Source organism: Anastrepha ludens, chromosome 2, assembly GCF_028408465.1.
Source record: "Anastrepha ludens isolate Willacy chromosome 2, idAnaLude1.1, whole genome shotgun sequence".
Taxonomy (NCBI): domain Eukaryota; kingdom Metazoa; phylum Arthropoda; class Insecta; order Diptera; family Tephritidae; genus Anastrepha; species Anastrepha ludens.
The window spans coordinates 4,335,420-4,349,588 of NC_071498.1; positions in this window are offsets into that span (position 1 = coordinate 4,335,420).

The window sequence follows — 14,169 nt, forward strand, 5'->3', positions numbered from 1 at the left end:
CGTCTTGATGTTGTTCCACAAATGGAGGGTCCTACGGTTTTAAGCTAACTCCGAACGGCAGATATTTTTTTATGAGGAGCTTTTCAATGACAGAAATACACTCGGAGGCTTCGCCATTGCCTGCCAAGGGGACCCTAATATTTATGGTTGCTACTTTCACTTGCAACGCACTACAGTGGTCCAATAGCTTAAACTTAAGCTTGATGGGGAGCTCCTCGCAAAATACACCTAAGACTCATCCACCAACATTTCCACGCAACATAAACCTTGTCTCTAAATGTTGCACCTCGCCTATTCCTATCTTGCGAATATTTGAGTTCTCACTTAACACGGAGATAAACTCAAAATATCTAAGAATCAGAGTGCCTCCCAGCTTAAGTGAAGCATGTAGCCCGCTTTCCTCAGTGTGATTGTAGGCACGTCATCCAGTTCGTCCAGCAAGCTGTTACAATAAGGGCATTTTGTGTTTATAAATAATTTCGGGCATATGACTAAACATCTTCGACTTAACGATGTATGTAAATAGCCTTGGTGTTCAGGCCCGTTTCGAAAGTATACTGGAACATTTTTTGAATAAAAAAAATTAATTTATTTCGTATTTTTCTTATGTTATTAAATTTGTAGAATGCAAAATATATCATCATCCAAATTTTAAAAAATTGATAGCTGTGTTCCTAATTTGAAGTTCTTGGGTTTGAAGATGGATTTGTTAGGTGGGTCGCACTAGTGATTACTTCTCTTGGAGTCACGCGAAGCGAAGTAATTAAATTGATCATTGCGACCTCAACCTTATTTTAATATACACATACCCCATTAAGTCTGCGTACAGCTTGCTGCAATTATTACCGTTATGTAAATAATGAAGGTGGAGAAGGACTTGCCTTCACTTGGTGTGTCCAATTGGCGCCGGTTAGTACGAGAAAGAAACGACTGGCGCATTGTTAAACTCGGCCAAAATCACGTAAGCGGTTATCGCGCTCATTAAGAAGAAGAAGAAATAATGAAGTGAAGAATCTTTTTATTTTTTTTGTAACTTAAGAATGTAAAGAAAGCATACATAAATGAAATATGTTTTCAACTACAAATTCAATTTAAAAAAAGAGGTTGTCCGTAAAGTCGGTTTACTGACGATAGTTTAACGTGACAACGTCATAAGAAAAGGGAGCGTGTCATTACTCTGTATTACAAAATTCTGGGTGAAAAAATTCTGTAAATTGCAAAAAAATTCTGCTTTTTTAAAATTCTGCTTTTTAAAATTCTGCATTCTAAAATTCTGCTTTTTCAAAATTCTGCATGTTTAATGCGAAAAATTCTGCTTTATTCAAGTTTTGAGATTTTCGTCATACAAGAAGTAACAAAATAAACATTTATTCCATAAATATACATATGTATATGTTTAAGCGATAACAATATTTTAGTTTAGCCAATTACAATATTTTTTGGAATTCTTTTTAAATATGTAGTGCGACTTAATTCATTTCTTTTCTTAATAATTCTTCGCAGCTGTTCGTTTTTTTAGAAGAGTTCTACGCAAAAATACTGTGGATTGCGTAGCCGGAGTTGGACTGATGAGGGTTATTTTTTTGAAGCGCGGCCGAAGGCCGCCCACGCGAAAAGAAGTTCTACGCAAAAATACGGTGGATTGCGTAGCCGGAGTCGGACTGATGAGGGTTATTTTTTTGAAGCGCGGCCGAAGGCCGCCCACGCGAAAAGAAGTTCTACGCAAAAATACTGTGGATTCTATCGAAACTGAAGAAAAAATTATTATTATAGGTTTGAACGTTTTATTGAAATTTTACAATGTGAGTTTTTATAAATTTGATTTAGGAATTAATAAATTTGATTGAGGAACCGCCTTCTACGCCAGTTGAAAAACAAGTGCCTCGTTCGCCAGTGTTGTCAACCAGAGTTGTTGTCAACCATTCCCACAACTCGGCCATCCTGCTGCGCGTTCGGCCCGAATGCGATGCTACCATCATCTGAAGATATTGACCACGGCTTCATATATTCAGCGCATGTAGTTGTCGTTTTTGGCCCGTCACCCAAGCCGATTTTTAATACATCGTACGTGCCATTTGATTTGATGCTTCTTACTTCGTATGGTCCGAGATATTTTGGTTTCAGCTTAAGACCTACCCCGAACTGAGTTCTTTTTATGGCCACCAGGTCCCCGCGGTTATATAACGATGCTGGTTTTCGTTTACGGTTATACGATTTTCTGTTTTCTGCTTGCAGTTTCAGGATCTCCCTTTTCGCATTCTGTCTTAGCTCGTTTCTCTCGTCTTGAAAATGTAAAATCATTTCATCTTCGATGAGTTGCTTTAATTGTATGTCTTCTTTCTTTCGCATTTTTACCCCTATCATCAATTCAAAAGGCGTCGTTTTTGTACTCCTTGTGTATGTTGAGTTTATAGCTTGTTGTACTTTTTCGACGTGCTTGTACCATTTGGATGGGTCGTCTGCACTCAATTTTGCCAATACGGAGCTAATTACCGCATTTAACCATTCGATCTGTCCATTCGCACGAGGTTTATGGTGGTTATTGTGTGATGTTTTATACCTTCAGCTTCGCAGTAGTTTTGAAAGTCATCAGATGTAAAAGCTGCGCCCCGATCAGAGATTATATGGACTGGGTTACCAAATATCGCGTTCTGGATGTGTAACCTTTTAATTACCTCTTTCGCTGATGTCGTTTTAGTTGGATACAGCCAACAAAATTTTGTAAATCCATCAATCACTGCAAATATATGTTTGTAAAGCTTGCTTGTCGATTCCAATGGGCCAAGGAAGTCGACGTGGTACGTTTGGAGTGGTATTTCACCTTTCTGCAATATATGTAGCTCACCTTCCTGTTTACCTAGTTTTCTGTTTGAAATTATGCAAGGTATGCAGTTGGCAATGTGACGTTGTATCTTTTCTTCGACTTTTGGTATATAGTAATCTTTTATTATCAGCTCCATAGTTTTCTTCACTGCAAAATGACCATTATCATGTGCTTTTCTGATAACTTCCCTTTGCATGTTGGTGGGCACAACAATTAATTCGTCGTCACCTACAAGCTTGTACAAAATGCCACCTTTCGTAAAATAGTCGTTGAAAATGGTTTTTTCGCGAAGAACATCTAAAATAACTTTGAGTTCATCATCTTGAAGTTGCGCGCATCGCAATCTAACCAAAGAATCATCGTTTATAGAAAAAACTGCGTAACGGCTAAGGGCATCAACGTGTCTCACCTGGGTGCCAGCTCGATGCTCTACTTCATAGTCGTATTCTTGGAGGAACAATATCCATCTAGCGACTCTGGTGCATAGGTCTTTTTTGTCTAACGTCTTAGTGAAGGCATTGCAGTCGGTTACTAACTTGAAATGCAGACCTAGTAGATAAACGCGAAACTTTTTTAGAGCCTCTATAACTGCCAAAACTTCCAACTCATAGCTCGTGTACTTTCTTTCAGCCTCGGTTGTCTTCTTACTCATATAGTAAATAGGATGCAGATGCCCATCTTCAGGCAATTTTTGTAGTAACACAGCTCCATAACCGTCGATAGAGGCATCAGTATGAACTTCAGTTTGAAACTTTTGATTAAAAATGCTTAGAACCGGTTTTTCGCTTAGACATTTTTTTAGTGTTTGAAACGATTCGATTTCTCTGTCTTTCATTTCGAATTTTACATTTTGCTTCGTTAAGTCACTGAGCGGTTTTGCTATCACCGAGAAATTTCTAACAAATTTTCGAAAATATCCCGCAAGGCCCAAAAACCCCTGTAATTGTTTCAAATTTTGTGGTATTTTGTATTTTGTTACAGCTTCAATTTTCTCTGGCGATGGCGATATCTTTTGATTTTCTACAACATGCCCTAAAAATTCTACTTTTGTTTTTAAAAATTGACACTTCTTAAAATTTATATCGAGTCCATAGTCCTTGCAAACTTGCATTACTTCTTCTAAATTTTTTAAAGCACTTTCTTTGTTTTGAGCAGGGATAATCACATCGTCCATATAAAGTAACACGGTACCTCTACGCACCAAGTCTCTAAAAATTGCATTTATATGCCTCTGGAAAACACTCGGAAAATTCGACAACCCGAAAGGCACTTTCAAAAATTGATACTGACCGTTGTGTGTTACGAAAGCTGTGTATTTACGACTAGACTCAGCTATGGACACATGGAAAAACCCGTTTCGTAAGTCAATTGTAGAAAAAATTGTAGCATTTTGTAAATGGTCAAGTTGATCTTCAATTAAAGGTAAAGGAAAATGATCTTTTATCATCACTTTATTTAGTCTTCGAAAGTCGATACACAGTCTTGGCGTACCATCACGCTTCTTTACCAACACAACCGGACTACAAAATTCAGAATCCGAGGCTTCTATTATGCCATCACTTAACCACTGTTCCACCTGACTGTCTACAATGAGTTTTTCAGCTATAGGTAAACGTCGCGGCCTCGAAAATATTGGCGACTCATCTTTTAAAATAATTTTCATTTCAACATTTGTAAATTTTTGTTTATTTGGTTGATAAGTTTTTACCATGTCGCGCACCTTTTGTTTTGATCCTATTTGGACCATTTCACCGATATCAATTTCTTTTTCGTCCGCAGCTATGCCAATTTTCATCATAAAAAACTTTGAATTATCATCACTGTCATTTTCTACTTTTTTGATATGCAACCCAGAGAACGTTAAATATAGAGAATTCTCACGAGCTACGAATAGTGTGAATTGTCAAAAATGAAGTGAAACCGCGAACACTATTTCACCTCGCTTAACTCGACAGCGGGGAAGTTCTTAACAGGGCTGATTACAGTGAATTATGTACAAGTACATTGGCTCTGCTCAGTTTTTGGTTTCTGTATGAAATCAAATTGACGAATGCCGACGGCATTTTGCAAGGCATTTGCTTGTGCATTTTTATGTTCCCTTGGTAAACGAAAATTTATTCAATTTGTATTTTCAAACAAAGGTGATGAAGAAAAAATGATTGAATGGTATGCGCCAACATTTCAAATCAAAGTACCTTTAATATTTTGATTTAATTTGTAAAAATTCATTATAAAACGACGTCTCACATTTTGGTATGTGCGTTTTAGTAAATTTAAAACTAAACAAATTTGATGAAAATTTTTACTAATTTTTTGAGTCGAAATTAATTCATAGCATACAAGTGTTTTGGTATATCGACATACATATGTATTTACATTTGAACATGCATTTATTTGTTCCTTTGGCAAACCAATTTTTTTTCAATTTACATTTTATGACAGTGAATAATAATATACACATGGCAGAAAAAGTCTGCGTTCACCCACTGTTATAAAGTATTAAAATAATTTAACGTGTTTATCTTAAAACTCTCAGTTATTTCTTTTCACTTATTTCAAAGAAAATTATTCATAGAGGTTATGAACAAAATTTTTTGGAGTTTGAGCTGCGTCGTGTTCAGATAACGGGATTGTAGTACAGTTACTTAAATAGGCTAAGCAGAAAAAGTGTGCGTTCATTTCGAATAGTGACGATTATTTGCATGGCAATTACGTTAAATTAAATTTTAAATCATTCATGTAGTTGACGCGGTTAAGAACAAATCTAAAGAGGGAAAAATTGGTATTAGAAATACATTTTTTGTTACTATGGACCAAAGGCGAAAAGAAATAGATATTGATGAAAGGAAAATCATTGTAAGTTTGTGGCAAAATAGTAAGAGCTATCGGGAAATCGCGAAAATTGTTGGGAGGCAATACTCCTCAGTCCAAAGAGTGATAAACAACTTCAAGCAAACGAATTGTTTGGAGTCTAAGCCTCGTTCTGGGCGTCCAAAAAAAATGACGGAAAGAGAAGAACGCAACATAACTATTCTTGTGAATTCTAATCCACGACTAACAGCAAGCCGAATTTCAAAAGACATAGAAGCAAAATACCAAAAGATAGTACATCCAGATACAGTAAGAAAAATTCGAAAAAGAATCGGATTTCACGGCAGAGTGGCCCGAAAAAAACCCTTCATATCGCGAGTAAATCGACTTAAGCGGATGGCTTTCGCCAAGGAATAGGTAAACAAGCCACCTGAGTTTTGGAATAGTGTGATTTTTTCAGATGAGGGCAAGTTTTGCATTTTCGGGATAAAAAGTCGTAAAATTATTTGGAGGAAAAACGGAACGGCACCTGGAAAGCAAAATCTGGTACCTACGGTAAAGCATGGGGGAGGAGGTGCCATGATATGGGGGTGTATGGCTAGTTCGGGCGTTGGAAATATGCAGTTTTTTGAGTCGATAATGAACAGACATGATTATCTCGATATTTTAAAAACGAATTTGAGAGAAAGTGCAATCAAACTGGGACTCGGTGAAAGATTTGTTTTCCAACAGGACAACGACCCGAAACACACAGCAGAGATTGTTGGGTTGTGGTTGTTGTATAATGTTCCAAAACAACTTCTCACACCCCCACAATCACCTGACCTTAACCCCATTGAGCACTTATGGGACGTTCTAAAAAAAAAAAATACGAGAGCGTACAATAACTAGCAAGGAAATGCTTAAGAACGCGCTAAACGAGGAATGGGAACCCATAAGTCCAGAAATAACAGCCAACCTAGTTGGATCAATGAAAAGACGCCTCCTAGAAATCATAAAAAGCCGGGGATATCCAACTAGCTATTAATTTTAAAACATTTCTATGATCTTAAGCCTTTTATTTTATTATTATTGAAGTGAACGCAAACTTTTTCCGTTTAGTTTGAATGGCCTTTTTAATTTTATGTGATCTCATTTTAAATTTGATTTTGTTATTGGTAGCGAAATCTGTGTGATAGTTACGTTTAAGTGAACTTAATAAAACTCATTAAAAAAAAATTCTGAAATATTTATTGTTTTGAACTTTTTCTAATGCAAAGAATATTTGCATAGGTGAACGCAGACTTTTTCTACTATGTGTACATAAATTTGTATGTATGCATTTTCTAGATAGTATAAAAGTTTAAAATAAATAAAGGAAAACTTCAAAGAAACGTATTTGCATATATGGGACAACTAAGTTCTATTGCATCTTTAATAAATAGTGTTGCACGCATATGTATGCACTGAAGCAACATGACCTACCTCACGAGCATCGCCTTATCATATTTCATGCAATAATTAGGGTGTAAATATTCGAATGATCGAATTCCTGCAAATGCTAAAACAACTTCTTCTGCATATGCATCGACGTACATATGTGCATGTGCGTATATGCACACTTGATGCCCTAACTATATATATATATATGTACGTTCAATTGATCAAATCAAAAAATTCTGTATACAAAACGCTTCATTACCAGGCACACAGGAAGATGGCATATGCAAATATAAATATTGAATTCAAGCAAAACAATGCTTATTAATATACACATATGCATGTACATACAACCGCACACACAGGGCATTCGCTTTATTCCTCAAAATGCGCATGTCGTTCAAAGCTAAAATTCTATGCCTAGCGACTACAAGAACAAAATGCAGTCATAGACGCAGGCGTAGCGGCCATCATTCTAGTTGCCATAGCGCTGAACAGTCGCGGCGGCGCCGAACAGTTTCAACTATTGTACTGTGCAACAAAAACTCATCTTCAAAAAATTCATTGATAAATTCGAGCTCATAGTTCTAAGAGCAAGAACTTTCATTCATAAAACGAGCCGCCCATATGCTAATTTTCTCGACAATTCGAAAATAGTCAATATTGGAATATTTCGCGTAGAATTATTTGCCAATATTTGATAAATCTTCAATTTTTGTCAAGTCGAGTGCCCGCGGCATCGTACATATGTATGCAAAAATATATGTATGTAAATATGTCTTTCTAAATGCTCGACAGCCGCAGCTGCTGTGCGTCAAGTGCGCGCATGAGCATACAGTAAGTTGCAGAAGAAAACAAGTAGCTTAAAAAAAAGGTCTGATTCGGACATTTTAATACTAAGATAAAATTTGGAAACAATTATTTTATGTTAACTGATAGTAGGCAAATAGTTAATTAGTAGATTACTTTACGTATGTATTTTTCAATTGATAAAAAGTGCACAAAACATATGCATATATCTGCAGTTAGAAACTTACTCTGAAATCAGAGCATTTGTAGGTGCCTGTAAACATATAATAAATGTATATAAATTCACAAATTTACATTTGCATATGCCATCTTCCTGTGCGCCTGGTAATGAAGCGTTTGCTATAGAGGATTTTGATTCAGTTGAAGGGAATTCAACAAAGTTTTACAGACACCAGACAGACAGACATAACATATGTACATAATTTGGATGATTTGGAGAAATTCAAATATATAGGTCATATTAAAAAGCTACCTAGCATTCTTTGCTTCTAATCACCAACAAATCCTTATCGACTGCTGCTAAATTTACATAATTCAGCCCCTTACTGTTAATTTTTGTTGAAAAATGTGTCTGTGGTGAAATTGTCTTCGCGAGACGAGTACCCCTCGAAAATGAACACTTTCCAGTCATTAAGACTTCTCTATTCATTAACGTTCTCTGGACTCAGTAAGGCCGTTTGATGGTACTGACAAATTGCCAATAGATGTGTGGGTAAATGAATTCGAAGAAACTGCTACCCTCATGCGTTGGGATGAATTTCAAAAATTTGTGTTCGCAAAGAAGCAAGGTAGATTTAATAAGGTGACAGCATTCACCCAGCTGAATTTTTCGCCGTAGGTATGGCTTACGTCAAAATGATATGCTTTGTTTGTATGTATTGGTATGTTTACATTCGTCTGTTTACATTTGCTTGCTGATTTTGACATGATGCTTGCACCAAACGCAACAACAAATACATGTAGGGCAGAGAACGTTAATGTATAGAGAAGTCTCAATGACAGGAAAGTGTTCATACATATGTACGATGCCGCGGGCACTCGACTTGACAAAAATTGAAGATTTATCAAATATTGGCAAATAATTCTACGCGAAATATTCCAATATTGACTATTTTCGAATTGTCGAGAAAATTAGCATATGGGCGGCTCGTTTTATGAATGAAAGTTCTTGCTCTTAGAACTATGAGCTCGAATTTATCAATGAATTTTTTGAAGATGAGTTTTTGTTGCACAGTACAATAGTTGAAACTGTTCGGCGCCGCCGCGACTGTTCAGCGCTATGGCAACTAGAATGATGGCCGCTACGCCTGCGTCTATGACTGCATTTTGTTCTTGTAGTCGCTAGGCATAGAATTTTAGCTTTGAACGACATGCGCATTTTGAGGAATAAAGCGAATGCCCTGTGTGTGCGGTTGTATGTACATGCATATGTGTATATTAATAAGCATTGTTTTGCTTGAATTCAATATTTATATTTGCATATGCCATCTTCCTGTGTGCCTGGTAATGAAGCGTTTTGTATACAGAATTTTTTGATTTGATCAATTGAACGTACATATATATATATATAGTTAGGGCATCAAGTGTGCATATACGCACATGCACATATGTACGTCGATGCATATGCAGAAGAAGTTGTTTTAGCATTTGCAGGAATTCGATCATTCGAATATTTACACCCTAATTATTGCATGAAATATGATAAGGCGATGCTCGTGAGGTAGGTCATGTTGCTTCAGTGCATACATATGCGTGCAACACTATTTATTAAAGATGCAATAGAACTTAGTTGTCCCATATATGCAAATACGTTTCTTTGAAGTTTTCCTTTATTTATTTTAAACTTTTATACTATCTAGAAAATGCATACATACAAATTTATGTACACATAGTAGAAAAAGTCTGCGTTCACCTATGCAAATATTCTTTGCATTAGAAAAAGTTCAAAACAATAAATATTTCAGAATTTTTTTTTAATGAGTTTTATTAAGTTCACTTAAACGTAACTATCACACAGATTTCGCTACCAATAACAAAATCAAATTTAAAATGAGATCACATAAAATTAAAAAGGCCATTCAAACTAAACGGAAAAAGTTTGCGTTCACTTCAATAATAATAAAATAAAAGGCTTAAGATCATAGAAATGTTTTAAAATTAATAGCTAGTTGGATATCCCCGGCTTTTTATGATTTCTAGGAGGCGTCTTTTCATTGATCCAACTAGGTTGGCTGTTATTTCTGGACTTATGGGTTCCCATTCCTCGTTTAGCGCGTTCTTAAGCATTTCCTTGCTAGTTATTGTACGCTCTCGTATTTTTTTTTTTTAGAACGTCCCATAAGTGCTCAATGGGGTTAAGGTCAGGTGATTGTGGGGGTGTGAGAAGTTGTTTTGGAACATTATACAACAACCACAACCCAACAATCTCTGCTGTGTGTTTCGGGTCGTTGTCCTGTTGGAAAACAAATCTTTCACCGAGTCCCAGTTTGATTGCACTTTCTCTCAAATTCGTTTTTAAAATATCGAGATAATTATGTCTGTTCATTATCGACTCAAAAAACTGCATATTTCCAACGCCCGAACTAGCCATACACCCCCATATCATGGCACCTCCTCCCCCATGCTTTACCGTAGGTACCAGATTTTGCTTTCCAGGTGCCGTTCCGTTTTTCCTCCAAATAATTTTACGACTTTTTATCCCGAAAATGCAAAACTTGCCCTCATCTGAAAAAATCACACTATTCCAAAACTCAGGTGGCTTGTTTACCTATTCCTTGGCGAAAGCCATCCGCTTAAGTCGATTTACTCGCGATATGAAGGGTTTTTTTCGGGCCACTCTGCCGTGAAATCCGATTCTTTTTCGAATTTTTCTTACTGTATCTGGATGTACTATCTTTTGGTATTTTGCTTCTATGTCTTTTGAAATTCGGCTTGCTGTTAGTCGTGGATTAGAATTCACAAGAATAGTTATGTTGCGTTCTTCTCTTTCCGTCATTTTTTTTGGACGCCCAGAACGAGGCTTAGACTCCAAACAATTCGTTTGCTTGAAGTTGTTTATCACTCTTTGGACTGAGGAGTATTGCCTCCCAACAATTTTCGCGATTTCCCGATAGCTCTTACTATTTTGCCACAAACTTACAATGATTTTCCTTTCATCAATATCTATTTCTTTTCGCCTTTGGTCCATAGTAACAAAAAATGTATTTCTAATACCAATTTTTCCCTCTTTAGATTTGTTCTTAACCGCGTCAACTACATGAATGATTTAAAATTTAATTTAACGTAATTGCCATGCAAATAATCGTCACTATTCGAAATGAACGCACACTTTTTCTGCTTAGCCTATTTAAGTAACTGTACTACAATCCCGTTATCTGAACACGACGCAGCTCAAACTCCAAAAAATTTTGTTCATAACCTCTATGAATAATTTTCTTTGAAATAAGTGAAAAGAAATAACTGAGAGTTTTAAGATAAACACGTTAAATTATTTTAATACTTTATAACAGTGGGTGAACGCAGACTTTTTCTGCCATGTGTATATTATTATTCCCTGTCATAAAATGTAAATTGAAAAAAAATTGGTTTGCCAAAGGAACAAATAAATGCATGTTCAAATGTAAATACATATGTATGTCGATATACCAAAACACTTGTATGCTATGAATTAATTTCGACTCAAAAAATTAGTAAAAATTTTCATCAAATTTGTTTAGTTTTAAATTTACTAAAACGCACATACCAAAATGTGAGACGTCGTTTTATAATGAATTTTTACAAATTAAATCAAAATATTAAAGGTACTTTGATTTGAAATGTTGGCGCATACCATTCAATCATTTTTTCTTCATCACCTTTGTTTGAAAATACAAATTGAATAAATTTTCGTTTACCAAGGGAACATAAAAATGCACAAGCAAATGCCTTGCAAAATGCCGTCGGCATTCGTCAATTTGATTTCATACAGAAACCAAAAACTGAGCAGAGCCAATGTACTTGTACATAATTCACTGTAATCAGCCCTGTTAAGAACTTCCCCGCTGTCGAGTTAAGCGAGGTGAAATAGTGTTCGCGGTTTCACTTCATTTTTGACAATTCACACTATTCGTAGCTCGTGAGAATTCTCTATATTTAACGTTCTCTGCATTTCGTTTTCGTTAACTTCACTTGCGCTTATACTTGCTTCTCGTTCGTCACAAATACGCCTTCTTTCCCGTCGTTCAGCAGTTTTGTGAGCTTCTTTCCTACCTTCGTTGCCGTCGATAGAAAAAAAACAATCGTCGTTTCTCCTATTCCGCAATGTAGAACAAGCACGTTGTTCTGCGCCGTCGTAACCGTTGGCTGCCTCATCTTCGCTGCTAACGCCGTCGTCGTCATCGTCGTGATTTTCTGCACCGCTTGCTACGAGTAAGCGTCCCTTCTGCAAATTGTGAAATATGTGTAATTTCACATCAGCCACATTGTAGTCGATCCCCAAAACGTTACAAATGGTGACTAGGTCACGCTCGCTTAAATTCGCATCCACGTATCGAGATTTAACTTCGAATTCCGCGCTGCCTTCGTTATAGGCGAAGCCACAGAACGCTCTAAGTCGTTGGCGGTTACTTCTGTCGCCTTCGCTTTCAAAAATATACCTATGCAGCGTCGTGATTTTGGCCTTACTGCCACTGCGCAGGCTACTTCTAATTAAATCGCCGAGACATGCCATTCTTTTCCCGGACGAGCCCCCAAAATATAGGTTTGAACGTTTTATTGAAATTTTACAATGTGAGTTTTTATAAATTTGATTTAGGAATTAATAAATTTGATTGAGGAACCGCCTTCTACGCCAGTTGAAAAACAAGTGCCTCGTTCGCCAGTGTTGTCAACCAGAGTTGTTGTCAACCATTCCCACATTATTATTATTATTATTATTTTTAATTTAATATCTCGAATAATAATAAAAAATAATAATAATAATAAATTAAATAATTACATTCCCTCTTTAACATTGTTAACATTATATTTTAATACAGAATTTTGTAATACAGAATTTTGAAAGCAGAATTTTAGAAAGCAGAATTTTAAAAAAGCAGAATTTAAAAAAAACAGGATTTTAAAAAGCAGAATTTTAAAAAGCAGAATTTTGTTTTTAGAATTTTGTACATACAGAATTTCGACACCAACCCATAAGAAAATACTGATGTAATAATGGTTGCAAATTCCAAAACAAAATTTTAATTTTATTTGTTTGATAGATATTTTGTATGGACATAAAGAAGGAGGTAAATGGAATCGCAATGGAATAGGTCAAGTTACATTTACACAAACGTCAAAAATGTCGAAACATTTATCAAATTCATGAAAGATATGTTCAATTTCTATTGTGTATCAGACGTTAATAAGTCAACAACACTAAGAGGCAACATCATCGATTTGCCTTTTTCAAGACACATTACACTCGAAACACCCCCTTTCATTTCCTACTTTTCCTATCATCGTCCTATTGTCAACAGAAAAATGGTTCATTATCATGCACACAGGAAGAAGGCATATGCAAATACAAATATGTGAATTTATATACATATGCGCATATACATACATATATATGCTCACTCAAGTAGGAGAGAGCCAGATGTCGAACGTTGCCGAATGCGGGGGCCGATTGTGCTCTTTGTTGTTCGTTCCGCGCTTTCGCTTGCAGTTCAAGCAAGGTAACGACGCATGAGCAAGATAACGACGAATGAGCAAGATAACGACACATTTTTTCGTGCATGCAGCCGGTTAAATCGAATTATAAGACGTTATCACGTCAAAATATTTTTAGGGTGTACGCAGTCTTTATGGTAAGTAATTGCACTTTGCTCAGCTCAGATTCAGAGAACGAAGTTGTGTTTTATATGCCCATTTATTGACTGGTAATTATAAAAATTAAAATATAGGAAAATTCTAACACGAAGAGAAGATGAAAAAATTACAGCGGATTGCTTACTAGGAAAACATCTTGCGTTGAGACGAATACGGATTCATTGCAAAGCCTGCTTATTTCATCCAACACAGCAGCAGCTCCAAAAACGCAGAGATTTGAGTATGACCCCGAGGCATGTAAACTAAATCGGCAGCGGTTGGGATAGGGATGACCAACGAAAGCGAGGATGTTCAAGACGAGACTAAAAACAGTTCGCATTGTCCTTTTTCTGTTCTTCTTTTTTCTTGCGCGTCGAGATTTGCGTTTCGGGGATATTTTATTAATTATAAAAATGTTTTTGACGATATTTTAATCGAAGAAATTATTTATTGGGCTGGGGAATAGTTTTTATCGAAGA